The 23,592-nt window shown below is 32.6% G+C and overlaps 1 protein-coding gene across 3 annotated transcripts in view; it reads right to left on the bottom strand.

Annotated features, from left to right (window-relative positions):
• The window catches only part of LOC126750217 (serine protease filzig), a 66,909-nt gene that overhangs the window by 27,998 nt on the left and 15,319 nt on the right, over nucleotides 1–23,592 (bottom strand). The window lies entirely within an intron of this gene.

The following is a 23,592-nucleotide window of genomic DNA, read 5'->3' as shown; positions in this document are numbered from 1 at the left end:
AATTCGATGAATTAGTCAAAGGGTGCCGAATTAATCACAAGCAACGCCTAGAGATGAGAGATTCACTAAGCTTGCTTGGCAAGTTATTTGTCGTTACTGACTGTTGACAATAGAAAATCCATAGTCGCCAAATAGAAATGCTTGTAAAACTTTTTTTAATTCAATTTAGCTCATAGGGTATTTTGAAGGTTTGTCAAATTATTTTTAGGTATAAGGCATTTTTGTTATTTGTGAAACTGATCTAATTATTTTGATAGACGCTTTTCGAACTCTTTCATAGCAGAAATACTTGCCAAATTTGTAAAACTTCACTAAAGGGTGAAGATTATCTTATTGAAGCGTATATGTGCTTTACATGTCATATTTGCCAAATATATCATAATTGATGAAAATAAAGCAAACTTGCAGTTACTGTCTCATAATAGATCATAAATGGCTACACGTGTGTTGCTGTTACTAGAGCATCATCAGGCAACATCGAGAAATTCAGTTTCAACTAAATTAAATTAAAAAAAATACTAAAGACCTTTAAAAGCCAGTTAACAACAATTCTTTGGTGTATTAACCTTTCTTCCAATCTATTTATAAATCTATTTAACAAACTAACTTTTAAACCTGTTGCTAATTTTAAGCCCGGATGACCTTAAAATTCCACCTCCATAAATTGGCAAATTACTATCCGCGTTGGATTTGCGTCAACCCTTTATAGGGCCAGCATCGGCTCATTAATTCCCATTAATAAAACGTGGGATGAAATTTATGTACCCTTTATGCTAAATTGGTTTCAATTTTAAAAATAGCTATAGTAGATATTTTTAACTTATGTCTTCATAAAAGCAGGCTTTTAGCACATCCTGGATTTCTTTTTATTAATTTAAAAGGCGATGCTTTAGACTCCGATTTCAAAGTGTTGCAGCGAGGAAATTGATCTTTTTAGAGCGTCTGTTGTTCCGGAAGCATTAAGGGAATTGCAAGAATTTTTTATTTTTTAATTAATTTTGTCTTTCAAACGATGCTGAGACTTTCAGCGCGCTTTCACCTCATAAATTTACATTGCACATATCTGTAAATATTAAGGAGCAAGGTCAAGATATATTATGCGAATTCCTTTTATTTATTTTTCTTGGCGTGAGATACATATTGTTATTTTGTTTATTTATAGCCAAAGAAGCTATAGGCGATTGCAGAGTATGTTACTAGATTAGAAAGATCTGAGCTTTAATAGTGATAACACTATAAAAAATTAAATTTACGAGGTAACGTAGTAACAGTATAATCGATCATCTTTAGAGCACATCAAAAGGACCAGAAGATTAGTCAGACTCATGTGAGTCATCATGTAAAATCTTCTCTCTTATAATTATTTATAGTAGATCGAACTTTAAAAGATAGAGCAGGAAGAGATGAAAAGTAAGTTTTATTTTTGTGCATGGACAAAGATGTTTCAAGGCTCTGAGTAAAAATAAATCTATAGTTTCTTCTTTTTTATTAAAGTTAGATCTCTTTAAACTTAAGCTTAATACTATATTATCTCCAAAATTATATCACAAGTCAAGTTTATCGGACGTGCTTTTGTATTAAATGGTCGCAAATGAAAATATTTACTTATTAACCCAAGTATAGCTGCATGAAGACTAAACTTAACGTGCAGAGGATGGTGCGAATACGATTGTACTTAAGCCTAAGTGAGTCATTTGTGTATCTTTTTAAAAAGGAGAGGAGCCGTCATTCAGTCCAAGAGAGTAAAGATGTCACCGAGAGGCGAACCTCTGATCTCTTTAACGAAAGAATATATCCGGAATTTTTCCGCGTATTCACCAGAAAGTAGGACAATCACAAAGTGTTATTACCATTTTTTTGCCTTCACGATTACATGTCTTGTACAGTAGTCTGTGCTTAGTAAATAAATAGTATAACTTTAATAGTATAATTTTAAATTGATTTAGTATAGTCGTGTGTGTAGCCAAACATTTGAAAATTTATAGATAAAAGATCGTATTGCTCTATAGGACTCAACTAAGGGTTACCAGAGCCTTGAAACAGCCAATAAAGTACTCCGATTTGGGCGAATCCAGGTCCCTAGGCAAACTGTAAAGCCAGATATTCAAATCGCACCTATGACTGCCTGACAGTCCCCGGTAACGTTGTTTCTGGATTGTTTCTCGTTCAAACGTCAAACCTTGATGACTCCAGCGTTTTCTTTTGATAAAGGTGCTTACCTCCTCACAAAGAGCTCTTGTCAACTGGCTTCACAGTAAAATGTATGCAATGAAGAACATTTTACAGTTCAATTTTAAATTATTAAGGATATTTTATTAGAAATCCTCGTGGGTGAAGTATTCGAGCCTCCTTTTTATTTACATTTAATTAAAATCTGAAATAGAGTTGTCATCTTTGAAAAATGGCGTTAAACTCGACCCTTCCTACTATTAGCTGTTCAAATTTTCTCCAGATCTATCAATCAATTGTAATATCTCGCAAGTCGCACACTATAATTTCATATGTGGTTTATTCATAACGCGGTCTTCAGTTAGGTCATGGGCATAGTCGAGGACTATGAAGGGGATTGACATGTTACTTTCATATTCCTTAGCAAGACTTCAATTGCGTTAACCCTCGGATGCTTTAAAACAATTTAAAGAAACTATGACTTTAGAAAAATAGAGAAATTTGAAGTAATGATCAAATATTTGTGAATGATCTGTGTGCATTTTTAGGGTAGGATCTCTCTCCTCTATTTTCTGATGGCATAACCAAGTTTTTATCCAGTCAGAATGTTAAGAAACCACTATGTTATTTGTTATGGCAATCAATAGCATGAATGAAACTATTGGGTTCATTATCGGGGCCGTGCCCATTTAAATTGTTTGTGCTAAAAAATATGTTAAAGTGTTTTTTTTTTGTAGGCAGCACTGAGGGCCCATATTTATAAAAGAACATATCTTAACCGTTCCCTGCAAATATATTCTTATCTCCCTAGTCGAACTATATACAAAGAGTCATATAGAAAAGAGATGTAAAAAAACCAAGACTTTTATTTAAACCTGACAAAAGTCAAAGGAATGATTGGTTTTTATAATAAAGTGAAATACTTAATACATTAATCATGTTTGATATCAGTCATAATATTTTGACTACAGCTATGACCAGCCTTATATGTTTATTAGTAATATACCAAACCTAATTTAATAATTGGAAATTAATGATTTATATTGTGGCCTAAGTATCATTCTTCATCTTTCGTATAAGAGCCAGTGCTTAAAAAAGCAAAAATTTTGGAGTTCGCAAAATCAAATTTACATTGAATTGAAGTTTTGGCCAGTCGGCCGCCAGGGAGTCTATTGCACATATAGGTCTCCTAATAAACTTGTCATACTTTTGTACTTTTCTGAAGGATACTAGAGCTCATAACTTTCAAAAAGCTAACGATAGATCTAATATCGCTGGGCTAACTGTTTTCCCACACCTTTGAAGACGCGTGGATGGTGGGCACTCCCCGATGATGTGGTTTGCAGGTTCTTCCTCCTCCTAACACCAACGACACTCAGGGATGTACCCGTCACAGCCGAGCAGATTCAAACTACTATGTTGGGGTATCTACGATTTAACATATTCTGTCACGGATTCTGTACAGACTGCTACCACATTTTAGCATAGCAGTTTACCAAGAATATATAGCCTATATACGAAGTCCCCATGGCCGGTCTCATAGATGCCAGGCGTTGGACTTGTGAGTAAAGATATAACAATAGATGAGTAGGTCTAGTGAAGGATCTTAGGGGCTAAACCCCAAGTGGTACCAAAAGACCTGCTGCAAGCTCAAAGTGCGCAGTTCACAGCAGCGCGAAGTTCACAGGATAAAAGAGCATTACAAGTATTAAGCGAGCTGAAAAAATTCTTTAGTAGAGAGTTTTATAGCGGGGCGGCTACAGTCTGTAAAATTCAATGGGCAAGACGAAAAAATCTAAAAAATAACTAAATTTTTAAAATTTTACAAACCTAAAGTTTGATTTTCTAAAATTTAAAAAGCAACATCCATAGATCTAATTTTCTGCAATATTAAAAATGGTAAATCTTCTCGAGTAAATGCTCTACAAATAGCTGATAATTTTGCGACTTATATAGAATTAAGCTTTATAATTGAGCAGGTTCAAGCTGAAACGGTAAAATATACAGATCTAAAATATAGTTTTAATAGACATATCTTCATAAGCCCTTAGGAGAACATTATTCATATTCAGAACATCGATGAAAAAATATATTATCTAAAGACACTTAATAAATACAATTAATTTGTTTCATATTCATGCCTCCAGTAACACCTTCTAAGATGATAACAAACATAAATACTCGTCTTGGATAACAGAATTTTTTTTTTTAAGAATAAGAAACAATGTTTTAAGACCTAGAATAGAAATTCTAAATCATTAAAGTACTTATACAATAAAATCCGAGCGAAAGGCTTACCTAAAAAATACATCTTCCAACTCTACTTCTAAAGAAATGTCAGCTAAATAAATAATGTATTAAACCGGGCAATAAAGAAACTATTTCTCCTGAGCTGAAGAAGGATTTAAATAACGTAAATTCAATTTTTTATAAATTCAGCTGAGCCTACTTACCCGCTTGGTAATGATGTAATTGAATTTTATAGGACAAATACGAAACCAGGCATTACGAATACTCTCCGTTTTGTGTATACTACTCCTGAAGAGGTTGAAAGCATAATATATAATATTAAGAGCAGGGCGTTTGAATGGGACTAAATTAATTCTACCTTCTTACAACTGTGCTGTTCGCATATTGTTCTATATATTACCTACAACATAAATGTTTGCTTTGAAGTCAGTTATTTCCCTATAGCTTGCAAACATGCGGATGTAATGCAACAACCAAAAATCGACAAACCCACAGACATGAGTCATCTACGTTCTGTTAGCATACTTCCATCTTTATCGAAAATTTATGAAAAGGTTTTAGAAAGGCAAATAAGGAGTTTTGTTGACAAATATAATATCCTTTCTGGCATACAGTCCGGGTTTTAGCCTGGATATGATTGCGCATGTGCAATGCTAGATGTTACAGATGCCTTGATTAAATCAGTAGAGGATGGTCAAGTTAATGTGCTGATTCTCTTCGATGACACTAAAGCATTTGATATGCTAAATCACTCTATTCTCCTCGCAATATTATACTATATCGGGTTTGGTCTCTTCAGAAAGACTTATACAATCTTATTTGACAAATAGGTCTCAGCAAGTTCTTTACCAGGATAAAAAAGTATCAATTGAAAATAAACCCCAATAAATCTAATATACTTTTTGGCAATGAGCTTTTTAGTTTTAAACCATCTAGAACTGTATATAGATAACACTCGAATTTCCATAATCGTACATACTAGGAATCTGAGTTTGATTGACCCTAAAACTGAAAAAAGCATATTCTTAAAAGATAAGATCTCTATATTATAAGAAGAAATCAAATTATTGCTTTGTGAATCCTTGGTAATAAGTCAATTTAATCATTGCGACATTGTTTAGAGTCCTTGGATTGTTTTGAGTCACGTAAAATTCAAATAGTACAGAATTCGTGTGTACCGCTAATCTATGGGGTTCGTCTTCATTAACATATTTTACCTTTCTTGCGTCATTCTAATTGGCTTAACCCTTAACAACTATTCTAAAAAAAAAAATCGCAACAACTATTGATGGGTCAGTATGACCCACTGTATTATTTATTCAAAAAAAAGTAACGAAACTTACAACGTATTTTCTAACATAAAAACAAAAACATTTTAACAAAAAAAAACTTACTTAGTGCAGTTAGGACAAACTTTTACTGCACATTGTTGACAAATAGGCTTTTTACAATTATCGCAAACAGTATTTGTTTTTTGGTCCTTTGACCATGGGCATATGGCACATCTTTTTCGCTTGAACGTTGTTCATCAGTGAGTGGCACAGGAGGTTCTGGAATCCCAGTGTGAAATATATTGGAGCCCATTTCTCGAACCTTTCGAGGTACCTTTGTATTTCCTAGTCTTTTTATGACGAACGGCTTGCATAACGATGCCCCTAGCCGCTTTAGAAAATCATAGCACGTAATTTTTGTTTCATTAGATGCACAATTATATTAAACATAACTATTTATTCCGGCAATATTCAATATTGCATGAAATAATGCCATTGGCAAACGTCTTGTTCTGCGCGAAGTAGAATAATTTGCGCATTTTTCGTCAAGAGCATCAACCCCTGCTTTAGTCCCATTATAGTACTCGATTATATCTGGTTTCAATAAAATTTCATTTATCTTATTATCGTGGTGCATACTTGATACTAATATAACTGCTTTATTAGTTTTTGGAACAAATGATACCATGGTAATCGCCGGAGAAAAACCAAACAGTGAACTTTTAGGTTGTCGCTTACGGTTGGGTTGAAATTCTGGTGGTATTTGACGTTTTTTTTTTAGAGTACCTACATAAGTAAGCATGTTATTCAGCAGCTCATTTACTATCTCAGTTGAAGAGTACCAGTTGTCAGCGGTTACATTGCGGTTGCTACCCATTATGTGCTTTGTCAAACGAAGCACAACCTCCGAAGGATTCGAAAAACGTTTTCCTTTAGGGGCCCGATCTCCAATTTGGGCACCTGTATATACTTCGGCGTTCAACATATAGTGGGTCTTTGAATCCGCCAGAATTTGTACTTTCAAGCCATACTTAGCTGGTTTACTAGGGATGTACATACGGAATCCGCATCTACCTCTAAAGGGTACCAACATCTCATCCAGGGTAACATTATCACCAGGGTTATACATTTCCCGTGCGTTATCCACAAATGTATTAAAAACTTCTGAAATCGGCGCCAGTTTGTCCAATTTGATCCTTTCCTTCCTGTTTGTAAATCATCTAAGCGTAAACAACAAAGCAAAAAAGAAAATCTTGCCTCTTCCTGTTCCATCAGTACACCACATTGACGCCTTGAAGATATAACAAACCAAAAAATGCTTTTAGCTTATCTTCACTTGTTTTGGCAATAAACGTTGGCTGAAATTTTCTTCTGGTAGCCCTAAGTCTTTTGAAACTTTTATATTTGGCCTGACACAGTCCAATTTTTATATTTGTAAATTTACAAACTATCTTTAGGATCTTATCATTTATAAGTAAGTTCCATGCTGACTCAGGTGACTTAGGTGGATTGGACAATGCAAAGCCCTTCAAACCTGGTTTAGTGTAAATAATGTTATGAGCTGCTGCTCTTCCACGTGTTGCTGCTCCTTTTGACCATCTTGTTTTATCCTTTCCAACCCAAGACGTAAAATTAATTAGAGGTTGATCTTCCTCAGAATCATCATTGCCAGAAACCCCAGAAGCCTCACTCAGAGAATCATGTTCACTAAATAGCTCGCAGTCCTCTTCAGAATCATCGCTTTTATCTTCATCCTCCAAAATTTTTCTAAGAGCGTCCTGTTCATTCTCAGCAATTTCCAAGGGCACATTGGCGCTATTTTCATCATCCGTGAACTCATTAGTTTCATCCATGTTTTCGAGGTCCTGCCAAAAATCGTCATTTTCTATAATGTCTAAAAGCTCCGCATCCGTGTATAATTTGGAATCCATTTTTATGGATAACTAGATACAAAAATTACAATAAACACTTGTTCGAAACAATTTTTATGCAAAAAAAGTTACCAAAATAATTATTTCATAAAGCGCTAAATTGAAAATTGGCGCTTTATTTTAGCTGGGTCACTTTAACCCATTTTCATAAATTCGGCCACAACGAAGCTGCATTCCTACGTAGTTAATGTGCTACTAAAAGTAAACACGCGCGCTAGAAAAAGTCGTGAAGCTTTGCCCCCAAGTTACAAAATTGGAGGGGGAAATTTCAGTTTAAAGGCGTCTCTGGGTCAATTTGACCCCGTCAATAGTGGTTAGGGGTTAATATGTATAATAGGAGAAAATTGCATATAGACGTTTTTTGTTTCTACTATTAAAACTATTAATAACAAAAAAAAAACACAGCATTTATTTAATAAACTTAAATTTAAGGCTGATGCTCATAGTAGTTCTTTGCGTTCTTCAAAGAGCAGGGTTACAATATCGAGATTACAAGAAATTTTTGAGGGAGGTTTGTGATATTTTGCAACTAAGTCAAATATAATTTCCTCATCAAATCTTGGCTAAATGAAACGTAAAAAACTCTTCTTACCAACCAATTTAGTTTGATCCAATAAATTCGAGTATCTCGGCTATTAAAAATTTAAAGAAAAAAATCCAGAACAGAACATTTGATTATGATTATGATTATGGTCCTATTATTCTATTGTTGTAGTTACTGTCTGGGTTAACTTTAGAGTTCTCTTCAGTCTTACATTATAATTATAGTCGAATCATTTCCAAGTAAAATAAAAAGAAATCATAATAAGCCTCTATAAAAATAAAATTAGAGTTACCTGAATATACCTTAAAAACCTTTCACTTTTCTTTTTATTCACGGTTTTAAAACGCCGAACCACAAATGTGGTGTGGAATCGAAAACATCGAAAGCGAAGCTAATTGGAAACAAGCGATTTTAAGCGGCAACTAATTTTTTTTGTGGGCTTTTGGTATCTTTCTTAAGTTACTAAATAATCTGAATAAAAACAGGCATTCATTAAAGGAGTATACGTAGAAATGTGTACAAAATAAAAAAAAATCAAATTCAGTATTGATTAACCTTTACTACGCCAAATGCTTTATACATTTGTAATTTAATGTAATAAATAGGATTTGAATATACGTATAAATACTGTCAGATAAAAAAAAAGTATTTTCATTATTCTTTTAATGTGCTTTGGGATCCTCTTCCCGAATCCATCGAACTTATAAGTCTGATGAAGTAAAGCGAATCAGAATGGTGACGTAGAGACGGATCTACTGAGTCATTAGTTGAGCTAAAGAATGGGACTCATTGATGTGTATCGATGATGGTAGTTGAGTTAATCTTTGCTATTAAAAGAAAACAAGATGAATAAGGTTTGGTAGGCGCCTGGAATCTTTTAGCCTTTTAAGAACCGTAGAAATTACAGTTTAGTAGCCAAACTTCAATAATGATTACGCCTTAACTTTCGACCTGTTTTCTATAAGGAAATAAAAAATAAAAAAAAATGCCAGTTAAAAATTTTCCTTTAAAAAAGGTCAAGAGGTACCAGCTACATTCAGTGTTAGTTTGGCTGCTATATTGCAAATGCTTTCAGTAGGTTTGGTAATGGGACATAATTTTACATGCATGGTTCTTTTGATAAACTCTGGTCTTAATGTAATATAAATGTTTACTCAGCTAGATCACGTCAATTTTTGACCTAGTCATTCTGCAAATCATGTATTATGTATTCTTTGCAATCATGTATTATGTATTCTTTGCCGGTGCATATTTTTAATAAAAGTACAGAATTTGGATTTAAGTTTTAATTTATGTCAATTATAGTTTTTCATCTAAAGTCTATGGTTTTAATTATAGTTTTGTATCTCTTTACTTACTTGTCAACAACTATTGGTGATTTTTTATAGTTTCCGAAAAAGTTAGTTTAAAATTTTGGTTACTTCATATTTCAGAAAACCTAACTCTATCGAGGAAATATTAGCACAAAGTCGAATTGCTTAGATTAGATAAGCTCTTTTACTTGAAGTTACTTACTATTTGCTTAGAAACGTCAATGTCTAGGTTTATATAAGTTTAAGCGTGTAAAACACTTGTACTGCTTTTTAATTAAAATGAATATTCATTCTTCACAATCTAGTCCGATCTACAACATTCAACTCCTGACTTGAGTATTGATTAAGAGTATCTCTATAACTGTTGCGTGGATCGTGTATCGAAGGACCACAAATTTAAATGAAATCGGACTTTATAAGTTTATTATATTATTTAATTTTAGTTTACAAAGTAAGATAAATTCTACGTCTTTTCTTGTAGCAACGAATATGTTCGTCGATCTCTTCGTTCGCTCTTCTCTTCTTTATTCTCGCGTTAATGGCGTCATCGTCAGCATACGTTAAAATACAAATATGCCCAGTCAATCAGAAAAATTGAGAGTGGAGCAGCACTGCTGATCCTTTCGTGAAAGTTCGTACTTCAAATTTCGTTGTCGATTAGCTACGGAAGTTGAAAATCAACGGATTGGTTTTGTTTAACTTAACCTATATTGCAGATTTTATTTCCTTTGCTTGCTTCCTAATAATTAATTTAATTATCAACAATTATAGCAACTTTGCGACTATTTGAGTGAAAATTCATAGTGAATAGTTTTGAGTGTTTACTCTATTATCTATACAATCCATATCTGTGCTGGTTTTGGGCTCAAAAACAAACAATTTAGTGTTTGAGTTTCATTACCTTTCAATAAACTTGCCAGTGTTTCTTAGTGCTTAATTTCCTTCCACTTAAACCAATATTTGCACTTATCTGTTGTCTGTTAGACATTTATGGCATCACTAAGGTAAGATACATATAATTTTTTTAGTTCTAATTTGAATATTTATTTATTTTGCAGTCAACAAAATGCAATCTGTGAAGTTTGTGATAAGGAATTTTCAAACACATCTACCAGAAACAGGCATTGGAAAAAGTTTCACCCTGAATTTGTTGGGAAGGAACAAATAAAACACATTATATTATTATGTCCAATGTGTACTAATGATATCCAGACATTTTCATATTTTAACTGTTTAAACAAACATTTGCTTGATATTCACCATATAACTGTCAAAGAATCAATTTTAAATTTTAGGAATTTTGAAGAATTTACATCTTGGAGGGCACAAGATAATAGGAAAGTAGATTATGCTTGTCAGACTCAAAACAAGTTTAAGAATGGGGAAGAACACATATTTTACAGTTGCAACAGGAGCGATAGCAGCGGTTGTACAAAGGGATTCATTTGCATTCAAGGAACATGTCCCTCAAGAATTTTAGTAAAAGTTTTAACAAGCGGTAGTAATCTTTTATTATTTTTTATATAGGTAGTTACATTCATTCATAATTTTAATACCTATAGGATCAGTTGCTGTGAAATTTGTGGAAACTCATGTAGGACATGCAGACGAGTTAAGAACAAAACGGTTGTCCAAGGCTGAAGAAAATATTGTAGTTGGGCAATTGACTGCAGGAGTGACAAACGAAAGGATAATTAAAGATGCTAGGAAAATTCAGAACAACACGATAGAAATACTAAACCTACTAACAAGAGGAGACCTTGCATATTTGATAAGGAAGTATAATATTAACAAAAAAAGAGATGCTGATGATATGGTAGCAGAATAAAACAGAATACATTTGAAGAAGGAAATGAGGAAAATTTTAAAGGAGACCAATGTTGCCACTTTCATGGTTTTAAAAGAAAACTAGTTCAAGCATTTGGAAGAGGAGGGTGAACACGATTTCTTGAGATACTTGCAGACGTAAGTTAGCAGTTTAAAAATACTGCCAACAAAAATTATTACTAAATAGTAATATTATTTGTTTGCAGCTTCTATTTTTAAAGTAAAGAAAGGATCATGATGTGGGCCCATTGCCACAGAATAAATGTTGGTATAAATACAAATATGGCTATCGAAAGTTTAAACAAAGTACTGAAATACCTACAATAAAATGGGAGGTCGACGCAATCTTAGGTATAAATAATTTGCTTAATTCAAAAAAATTGAGATTGAAATTAAATACCAATCTTGTAAATGTAGAGTTAAAAATTTGCTGGATTTGTTGGATGAACTTGTGGATGAGAGGATGTGGAAGAGGATAATTAATAGTGAAAGACCAAACTCAAATAGCTATCAGCATAAAATTGTAATAGAAGCCTATAAGAAAGCCGAAAAAATGAATGGTAAGGTAGAATTTTTAGAAAAGTACAAAGTATTTCGGTAACTGGTAAGTTCTATGTTGTGTCTTGTCATGAACTATGTGATGAGCAATGTCGCACTGGATACTGTTACATCTGTAAAATATGTTTTCATATATACAGATGTGAGTGTCTAGAAAATTCTGTCAAAACAGTACTTTGTAAATATATACATGTTGTAGCCATTTTTGAGCAGAGGAGCGAGTTTGTTGTAGGTTCCCCAACTGTGAGTGAAGAGGAAGAGGATAATGTTTTGTTTGTTCATCAACCCACAACTAGCCAAATCAATTATCAGGAGGATGTAAACCATTTTATTCAGGAGAGTTCAAAAATGAAAGTCAATAGTTCTGCAATGGACTTTAAAGAAAATCAAGAAGTAGTTTGAGTAAAATATAAGTTACATTTTTATTACATCGTTTATACTTATTTTAAGATTACATTGCAAGAAATTTGTAGCTATGGTAGAAGTTTAGATAAAAATGCATTTGCCAGATTTATGGCTGTAATCAACAAATTTAAAAATAAAGAGGTGGAAGAAGAAAATTCTCACGGCATTGAGAAGAAAAGAAAAATTGAAAAACAAATGTACTATCCAAATAAAAAATAAGCTAGATTTCTTTGTATATTTAATGGCTAGATAATATTTGAATTGTAGCTATTTTTTATGTTTGTGTAGCTGTGAAGTTAACAAAAATAGGATGTGGTATTTTATATGGTATTTTGTGTTATAATCAGTATATTATAACTAAGTATATTTTTTGTAAGGTTTTGGTGCAGGTTTCAAAGTGTAAAAACAAATTTTAAGACGTCATAGGTGTTGGTTTCTGTATAACTATTTTTATATCTTTTATTTTAAGACTAAAATGTTTGACTATTTTGTATGTTAATATTCAACTAATCATTTTCTATTACATTTTGTTTGCTATGTTTTTAATATTTTTTAGGATGTAGAAAAGCTAATTGGATTTACTTGAAATTGACATGGAACGAGGATGAAGATCCTCTGTGAGTATATATTCATTAATTAAAATGTATACAGAGCAGTAATTTTTTTTTCATGTTACTACAAAAAAAACTATTGAATGGAAGTTTGAATGGTTTGGGCTGTATATACATGACCAGCAGAGATGACAAATAAGCTAAAGTAGTGCGAGTTTACATACTATATACCAGATTAATACATTTAGCCTCTTTGCATTTAATTTTGAGGTTGTTGATATTAAAAATACCATAAATTATTATATTTAAATAACAAATAAATTTATAGATTTTTATTATTTGAAATAAACAAAGTTATAATATAATTTCTATATTTTTTTTTGTTTTCTGTTCTTATACTTTGACTTTTTAGTCATATTTACCCTTTATCCAGCTTTTCCAACCATATATATACTTTATATCAACCACTAAAGTATAATGTATAGAATATGTATAGTGGTAGTGGAAAATTTAAAATAATTAAAATAATATTATACTTTCAAACTATTGACAATTATTATATTACTAAGGAGCATATTAGAATTATCACATAGAGGTATGTAAAAATGCGAACTTTAAAATGTTTACCGTATATTGTTAAAAAATTTAATTGCCATTTATTTTTATTTTCTTAACTTTTTAACTTTCTAACTTTTTTATTTATCCACCTATTAAGCAATTAATTTATCAGCTCTACACACCAATTCAATTTCGTATCACCCCATTTTTAATATTTAACTAACAATAATAATTAAATAATTCATACATTGCTCTTACACGTACCGCTATACCAAATGATTAACAAATTTCGTCAATAAAAGAGATAACTTGCTATAAAAACCAAATTTGGCAAGTATTTATAAAATATTTTTAAAATAATAATTGATCACACGCTGTAAATATAAGAAAAATCAATAATCCATTTACTAATAATAGCTAAAATATCTTCTTACTAAATGTTTTTAATGCATATTGCATTTTCTTCATCTAAAATATATACGCATCATAAAAACCTAATTAAATATAAATATGAATAAAAAAACTCTACATACATTGAAAATTTCCTATTTTGAATTTGGCGGTGTGCATACCATGCCCTCGCGGATGCCGAATCGCTCTCATTGGCTACGCATATTTGTATTTTAACGTATGCTGTCATCGTCATCGCTGCATGACTCCCTCCCACCAATCGTCTCACCGTCGCGTGCAGGTTGCCACGTATTTTTAAAGTCCAAGCAATAACTCCAGATGCTTATTTTCTTGTTTTATTATTTTTCTTCTTTCCCTACTTATTCGGTTGTCTATCCATTTAAAGAAAATAATTTATAACTTATGACCAACAATGACCTTGAGACTGCTACATCAAAGGATTGAATTATTATTCTAATCCTTTATTTTGATATTTCTTTTAGATTGTTAATGTTCTCTTAATTTATAACGTTTTTTATGAAACATGATTCAAGATGTGACCTTTGTCAAGTTACCTTTATGGATTTTTTAAAAATATTCATGTATCAAATAGGGTGTTTATTGCTCAGAATTATCTCGAGGTAGCAAAAAATCAAAGGGTTTGACTTATGAATTTACTTTGAATAACTTTGAATATATGGTGTATTCTATCAAAGAAACATTATTATTGGTATGCCAATTAACCTCTTACACCATTTGTGGACATTTTTTATTATTTCCATCAATATTTTTATTTAATTCATACTTGTTCCATCCAGAACACCCAACTGCTTGCCATAAGCCATAACAGACACCTTTTTTTAATTTTGACTTAATATTTTCCGGCTTTTTAATGCTACACGTTTTTACTTATTTTCTGTCGATATTCTAGTGCTTTATTGTAGTTTCAGAAATACTTCAAGCATGAGAACTAATAATTAAGCCAATAACTTAAGCGTGGCAAAGTTTTTACCTGGCTTAAATTGTCGACCTCGTCAGGCTTTAATATTTGCATTGCTTCCTATTTCTCGCCTGAAGTTCTCCCAAAAGTTGAATGAATTTTTTAGTTCTCTGAATAATCTCATCTTGTTTAATCATAGTTAGATTTTCTCTTCATTATCTTAGCGCTTAGTACTCGTCACATATCTTTTACGCATCAAGAATTATTTTTTATTTATGAAGATAATATCGAAGTTTTCATTTATATCATCTCGATTCTAAATTTTCTTATTCAATATTTAGCTCGAAGCGGCAAAACATCAAAGAATTTGACCGAATTATTTCTCGCCGCGGTGGGCGTGGCAAAAAACTGCTTTTTTCGCGAAAACAGTCGGTGCAGCAGTTTGTAGAAAACTGACTGAGCCGAATTTTCTGAAACTCACTGACGTCAAAGCCCTTCATAAGAAGCAGTGCAGAAAGGGCGCTTTTTAAAAAAAACCCATTGGAAGTGGGATTTTTCTGTGAATGAAATTTGAACTTTTTGCGCGGTACCTCGCGGACTTAAACATTTGTGGGGCCTTAACGGTGACCTTCATAATGATGCGAATAAAACAGCCCTTTTCTACGTGAATGTAGCTATCTTTTTTGTAAAAATAATTTTTTTCAAAAAGCAACTGCTTCCGAGATAAACGAGCTCAAACGTAAATTTTTTTTTTCAAAAAAAAAGTGAATTTTTCGAGAAATGATTTTTTTTTACTAAAAGAAATTTTTTTGTGTTTACGCTGTTTGAAAGCCTAATCCTTTAGGACTAAATAGAGGTATTAGTCATGTCACTAGGTATTATACAGGGTAAGCTGTGTTAACAAATATAAACCCCTTTTTGAGCCTTTTTTTTATCGATTTTTTCTATTTTTCTTAATAACTCTTTAATGGTGGCATCTAGAGATTTCAAACTTTCAGCGTTTTAAGAACTTTTTAAAAGCTATTTTTCGACAGTTTACAGTCCTCTACGTAAAGCAGTTTTTGCTCTACACCTTTTTTTAACTTTGACGCTTTATACCGGCATACCTATGACACCTACGAAAACCATTTTTTTTTCTGAAATCACCGGACACTATCTGGCTATAATCCACTAGAAACCGTTTTTCTTCAAATGTCACCGTTTTTCCGCAACGCGCTGTTATTTAAGAAAAACTCCAAAAAATAAGCCGTTCCAATCAACCAGTCATACCGTCGACACCACGGGAGCCAACGCATGGTACAATATAGTTAGCGGTCGAGCACCCAATTTTAAAGCATACGGACGACGTCACTATCGAGTCGCACATGGCCAGATGACGTAATAGCGGGGTTTTCGGTATATCTTCGGTATGCGGCAAATTCGGCCCGTTTGCTTTACGAGTTAGAGTAGGAAAAGCGGTTTGAAAAACGGTTGATATATGCAAGTTTTGAGAATATTTTCTACTAAACTAAAATTAAAGAGCGGAGCGTATTGTAACACATCATGGTTCTCTGAAGCATGATACCCAGAAATAAGTAAGTAATATTTCAATGAAATTTATTTCTGATTATAATAGATAATGAGACCTTCCCTTTTCTCTCGATATTTACTATAGATGTTAATTTTTACGAAGTACTAAAAAAAAAAAAGTTCGGTAGAGCACCATGCCGAGACTAAGGTTTGAACTCAGAGCCTTGTGAGGATACGGCAGGTCTCTTCCCCACTGCGTGTTTAGGGCACTCCTTGGATAATTGTGGAGATTTTTTTTTTGTAGTACTGTCAAAAATTTTGAAAATTTCTACTGATCCCCACGGACCAAAGTAGACGCGAAGCGTCTACTTGTTTAATATGTACTTAGGAACTTCAGTATACGAGGCCTGGCTTCTAAGTTAATAGTCGCATTGTATATGAAATTGTCCTTTGACCGTTTTTTTTTATCTTTGAGCGGTTATTTTGGTTAAAAATTAATATTTGTTAAGCTGAGCGTGGCAAAGTTTGCAATTAGCCCAAATTGTTCCATCAACCTCTTTTACGCCACTGAATGTTTCTTGGCATTGTCTTCTTATGTAGGCGAATACCTGATGTGTTTAACTAATTTTGCAGCTTATTTGTGAATTTTTTCTAGACTATAACTTTTTAAATTCTCTGATTTTTCTTGCTTAATTCGTGTTAAATTTTCTTCTAAATATCTTAGCGTTTGGCAAAAGTTATTTCTCAATCATTAAGTCTCTTAGCCTTCCTTTGATATTTCTAATTCTAAATGCAACATTTAGACCATTTTGCTTATATGCCAACATTTTATTATATGTCTCTCAATCATTTATTATATTTTTTAATTTTTTTTCTGTTAAACTGAGTATCTACTCATACGAGGCGGTAAAAAATCAAAGGTTTTGTCTAAATTGATCCTCTGCCTATATTTTCTTGGGTATAAGAAAAATATGATGCTTCATGTTAAAGAAATGTTTATGGATATTTTTTTAGGTTTATAAGTCAAAATAACCTTAAGACTGCTACATCAAAGGATTTTGCATTCTGTGTTTGACCAGACATATTTATGGAACTTAGTAATTTCTGATTGATTTTTCAACTCTTCTATACAGTTATATCCTTGCACTTTTTAGTTTTTCTTTTGCAGTGAACTAGTTCAACTTGCTCAATAATAAGTAACCGTATTTCCTGTATTCGCATTTTCAGATTATTTAGAAAACAGGAACATAATATTCTTTAGTTAATCTTAAATTTAGGTTTCTTCATTTTAATCCGAATTACGACTTCAGGATGACAATAATTTATTTGAAGATATAGTGTATGAAATAGAAAATTCATGCTTTTCCATAAAAATAAATTTTTGTTCACCTTACCCAATTTTTGCCTCTTTAGGAGGTGTTATAACAAATAGGGGAGACCGGGGTACGTTGCAACATGGGGTAAGTTGAAACAGTAGCCGAATTTTAAGTCGGCGCTACTCGGCAAATCTCGTATTGCGTATACAAGCAGGCCTTGGGGCCTCTCAGTCAACCACCAACTTTCGAAGAGTGCGTACGTTCCGTTTGAAATTTAAGTACAGCTTAGGAAAATTGTGACGTCAAAGCAAAATTTGAAGGTAGGAATATAATTTGAATATCTTTTTGCATGTATTCCCATTTGTTCAACTTAAGTTGGGGTGCTGCTTGTTAGGGTATATAGTTGCACTTTTACAGTGTTGCCGATTATTACAGCTTTTAGTTTTTTGAAATAAAATAAAATAGTGGACACATGTTTGCTGGGGTAAGTTGAAACACTTAGCTCGGGGCAAATTGTAACGTGTTACAACTTACCCCAAAAATTGCAACGGTTAAGATAATAGTTTTTTATTGTTTAATTTTAGCATGAAAAGCTATAAGAAACAAGTAGGGGTGAGACATCCAAAGAAGATATGGAATCCATTCGATCAGTAGCAAAAGATCTTAAAATTTGTCATGTAACACTTAGCAGATATGTTAAGAAAATTAAAGAGAAAAAGGATAATAATAATACTAATCATGTCTTATTAGAAAAGTTTGGGTATAGTAAACACAAACAAATATTTACAGATGCCCAAATGAATGAACTTGAGCTTTATATTAAGCGGTGCGCAAGAATTTATTTTGGTCTCTCTCCAAAACAGGTAAGAAAATTAGCTTATGATTGTGCTATGGCATTTAAAGTTAAAGTGCCTGAGTCATGGTCCAAAAGTAAGACAGCGGGCGAAGATTGGCTAACGAATTTTCTTAAAAAACATCCTAATTTATACATTCGAGTTCCCGAGGAAACCAGTATTGGACGTGTGACAAACTTTAATAAGACAAATGTTGATTTGTTTTATGACAAACTTGCTAATATCCGGGACAGACTTCAATTTGTTCCATCTGACATATGGAATCTGGATGAAACTGGACTGACTAGAGTTCAAAGGATAGGAAAAGTTATAGTCGAAAAAGGCACAAAACAAGTTGGGGTATAACATCCAGTGAAAGAGGGGTTCTAGTAACTCTATCCATTGCAGTAAGCGCTATTGGTAACCACGTCCCGCCGATGTTTCTATTTCCTCGAAAGCGCTTTCAGGATCACTTTATTCAAGATGGTCCGCCAGGGTGCATTGGAGCTGACAATGGATCAGGTTGGATGAGTGTTGATGACTTTTTTATATTTATTCAACACTGTATTTCAAATGTTCGGCCCTCTACCGAAAAACCCATCCTACTACTACTGGATAACCATGAATCTCACGTGGCATATAAAACTGTTAAATTTGCCAGAGAAAATGGAGTTGTGTTATTATAATTTCCACCTCATTGTTCCCATCGCCTCCAGCCTCTTGACCGGTCAGTTTATGGTCCCTTAAAAAATATATATGACGGCTCAACAAGACTCCTGGATGCGTAATCATCCTGGAAAATCTATGACAATATATGATATTCCAGGACTTGCTCGTGAGGCATTTCCTTTAGCACTTTCACAAAATAACATTACCAAAGGCTTTCAATGTACTGGAATTGAATCATTTAACAGGAACATTTTTGGAGAAGATAATTTTTTGCCATCCAGTGTAACTGATCGACCGTACGTACAAGAAGACTGTCAACATGAAGAAGTACCGCCTGATATCCCGCCCGTGCCTGATGATGGTTGTGCCTTAGGAAATCAAAGTTCTTTAACACCTGCGATTGAAGACTTGGCTTCTACCTCTCATGCTATATCATCTAATCACGTTTTCTGTGAAATTACTTTGATGCTAAGTTTTTCTCCAGCAGCAGTGAGAGCAAAGTCTGCGCCAAAAAAACAACCAACTAGAGGCCGGAAAAAACGAAAGTCTGCTGTTGTAACTAATACGCCCGAACTGGAGGCTTTAAAGTCGGAAACTAAAGAAAAACTTCAAAGGTTCTTCAGTCTTCTGACGATGAAGACGATACAATTTGCATTGTTTGCTGCGAGAAATTTTCTAATAGCAAACCAGGAGAAGGATGGATTAAATGCAAAACATGTAAGCAGTGGGCACACGATGAGTGCACTCCCGGTGATCTCGGATTCTATATATGTCATCACTGTGACTCAGACGACGAATAAAATGTTTGTTGGTTCTACAAATGCATATTTTGAACTTTATCTTTATTTGAGTTATGTTTTTTCTTATTACGTTAAAAAGCTATTGATATAAGAAGATTATATTATTGAAATTTTGTTAAAATTTTATTTTTGTTTTCTTTTGTTAGACTATTGCATGTTTTAAAAAAAATGTTTATTTTGTAGCTATTTTCATTTTATTTTTTTCCTGTTAAGCAAAATGTTCATACTGATTGCTTTAACTATAATTTAAGCTAGTTTTCTAAAGTAGAAAACGATGTTACAACTTACCCCAAGGGCGGGGTAAATTGTACCAAAATCATGCCTGCTTTATTTTTGATACTTTAAAAATAATACTATAGTAAATAAAAAATTAAGTCTCTTATAACATTTATAAAGGTTTGTAGAATATGGTAGGAAAATACGAAATTTGTAAGACAAAAAGTTTTTGCTACAATAAAAATAAACCATAAATTGTTACAACCTGCCCCGGTCTCCCCTAGAGAAACTACTCACTTTCATAATTACTCAATTTCAAAGTTTAGCTGTCGCTTTACGTTTATTATTGCTCGCCTCTATAAGATTAGGTCGAGATAAAAATACATTTTTTAAGTTGGATTACTAACTAAAAGATTAAACAACATCATATATTAACAGACATTAAAAACGCAAAACGGTGACACAGTATGACATCCTTCCGAAAAAAAAGGTCATAACACTAATTTCTCGAAAGTATTTAATTTCTCTATTTGCAAAAAGTAAATATATAATATCCATAAAACAGAAAGACGACATTGTCAACCCGGCAATAAAAGTAACTATTGTTATTCAAAGCAAAGTGATGTGTATAATAATAATATAATAGCTATATAACGGTTTCCCGCAGCGAAATGGGAACGTCGGCGACAAAACGCATTTTACCGCACGCGTTGATAAAAATCGTCATTTTTTCAGTTTTATGATGGTAACTTTCTCTTTTCATTCTGCGTAAAACATCAGACTTTACTTGGTAGAGAATCCCATTTAGTACTTTGCGGAAAAAATGTTAAAAGCTTTATTCGTGCGGAAGATTCAAGTTGTTTTCTTAAAGCTTTCAGTCATGACAATATTTTAGGGTTTGATTTCTCAGATAATTTTTTTTAGTTGAGTTCTTTTTTTATCCCCATCTATCTTTTTTAGTACATTTTTAAGTAGACATAATGATAAGTATACAGACTCTGATTTTGCTGTTCTACCTCTCGTCCAGCAAGTATATCTAGAAGTTCCTTTTCACCAACCCTGGTAGCTTTCACCAAACATCAATCACACTTTATAGGAATTCGTTCGTATTTACCTTATTAGAGCTAATTCATTCTAAACCAGAATAATTAGGTAACTAATTAAGTCTTTCTCGGCATAAAATTGATATCTGGTTTTTGTTATTATACACTATCTGTACACACTTTATGCTTCAGTTGAAAGTTTATAATGACTTTGCAGGGACATGAACAAATTTAATTAGTGATAAAATATGAAAAAACTTTTAACTTGATGGACTAAACTTTGTAACCCATGCTTGAAGATAGACATGTAGACGCAAAACAGCATTTTTTCATCTCATCGCTCTACATCAGTTTTTTCAGATCTTCGCATTATAACACCAGTAATGGCAAGATGTTCTAATCGAAATGTATTTTAACTAATGCATTTTTCTATAAATACAATGGTAACTTAATAATTGTTTGGAGTCCCGATCTATGTTGTTCCTTATTCCTATTATATCTTCGTCTATCTCGATTATACCCTATGATCTATCAAATAGATTGCCTGTCATCACAATTATATCTCATATAGAATATTTTACAAGGTCCCACATGGCTTCACTGATAGTACAAGTCGCACGCTAGGAATCTTTGATTTTGTGGCACGATTTTTAACAAACCCTTTTAGATATTCACTTTTTTTATGTAATTCAATGCGTGAAAGACTAGACTGTCACTAAAAATTTAAAGCAGATTTCATCATTAGAGATGAATTTGATTTCATAGTAATTTTAATAAGCACTGATGTATTGTTTTTCGATAAAAAACTAGGACGAGACAGACTACTTATTCTTCATGGAGTTAGGTACAACAAACACACGAACCGCAATTCCTTTATCCATAGTTTTTTAGCTGCATTGCTGCATTGGATTCATTTGAATGCAATTCCTTGTTTTACTCAATATGATCAATTGTCTTCGTAAAAGATTCAGGCTTACTATAGGGGAAAAATTTCTTTCGCTGCCTTCTAGTATCACCAGAACTTGATCTTCAAAAGACTAGAGATTTGTCACTATCTTGCTGTATTAATTAATCGGCTTTAGTAAAAAGAATTTAGGGAATATTAGAGACTCTATGAGCAGCTATAGTAGTTATATACCACCACCACATTTTTTCCAACTTTATGCTACTTTCTGTTTAAACAAATAAAGTTAATATACATGACAATGATATTCCAACCAAAAAAAGAACAACCGCAGGGTATCAATAGTATCTAGAATAATAATAAAACTTAAAAAAAAAAATAAGAGGAACAAAAACTATCAGACAGGTAAAGTCTATCTAAAAAGCTACTTTTAGTTAATACAATAATAAACCTAACCCATATAATATTAATCGCTTTTGGATTTGCACAAGTTTAACATAAGGACTTAAAAAAAAAAACGTCTGTAGCTACTCTTCTAGTCATATCATATGATGTATGATCCTGAGATAATCCTAAGATCTGTTCGATGAGTGAATGATCAGACTATAAGAAAATATTGAAGCTGCAATATGAGGGCGAGCTCTTTTTGGAATGTAATATCGTCTAAGTCTTAAACGTACATTCCAACTGCTCCAGAATGTTAACGTATCTTGGAAAAAATACTAAATAAGTTCTACTATATAGGCTGTTTCTACACCAAATCACTTTGTCGGTAAGTACTATACACTTTACAACAGTTACATCTAAAAAGCGCCTTTCACCTCTTCAGCGCCTGATAAAATACGGACGTATTCCCAAACGTGATTCTGTTTAATATTTTATCCCAGCTTCATTATTTTTTAACCTACCCCTGATATGAAATAAGTCAGTAGTATTTTCCTAAGGAAATTTCTTATCGATCTTTAAAGAATTTCTTGTTAAAGTGCTATATCGGTCGCTAAATTGAAGTTATTTTAAGCTTTTTATGAAGACTTTTTTCTCGCTTGGCCTTCATTGTACATCATCCAGAATCCATTTCTTGATTAATATATGATAAAAATTTTATTATTGGTAATTAATAGTAATTAAGATTAACCGAAATATGAGCCAAATCGAATATTATAGTGATATTTACAGTCTCTATTGAATAAGGAATGAAACGAAACATCAGACTACGAGATGAAACTCATGAATTTAGACCAAGAATACTTTTTTCACGCATCATTAAAATACCTTCAGCAGAATTTGTTTATATTATTAGAGATCTGTCTCAGTTTGATGAATCAAGTTCCCCATATAAAAAGATGCTGGTAATGGGAATGTTAAAATTCCCCATTTAAATATTTTTGATAAATAACAACTTGCACAAAACAGTCACTCTAAAATTTTCTTGTCAATATTTAAAAAACGACCTCTCTACTCTGAGCAAATAGGTTTCCTCATCAATGCATGAAAGTATATCACTTCTGTTATTCAAACATTACAAATATTTCTATACACCAATGATAATACCTCTGTGGCTGACGATATTACAAACTCACCGTCAAAATAATGCA

This window comes from Anthonomus grandis, chromosome 2 (assembly GCF_022605725.1).
Source record: "Anthonomus grandis grandis chromosome 2, icAntGran1.3, whole genome shotgun sequence".
Lineage (NCBI taxonomy): Eukaryota > Metazoa > Arthropoda > Insecta > Coleoptera > Curculionidae > Anthonomus > Anthonomus grandis.
Note: the sequence above shows the minus strand (reverse complement) of the source record. Positions and strands in the feature narration are given on the sequence as shown.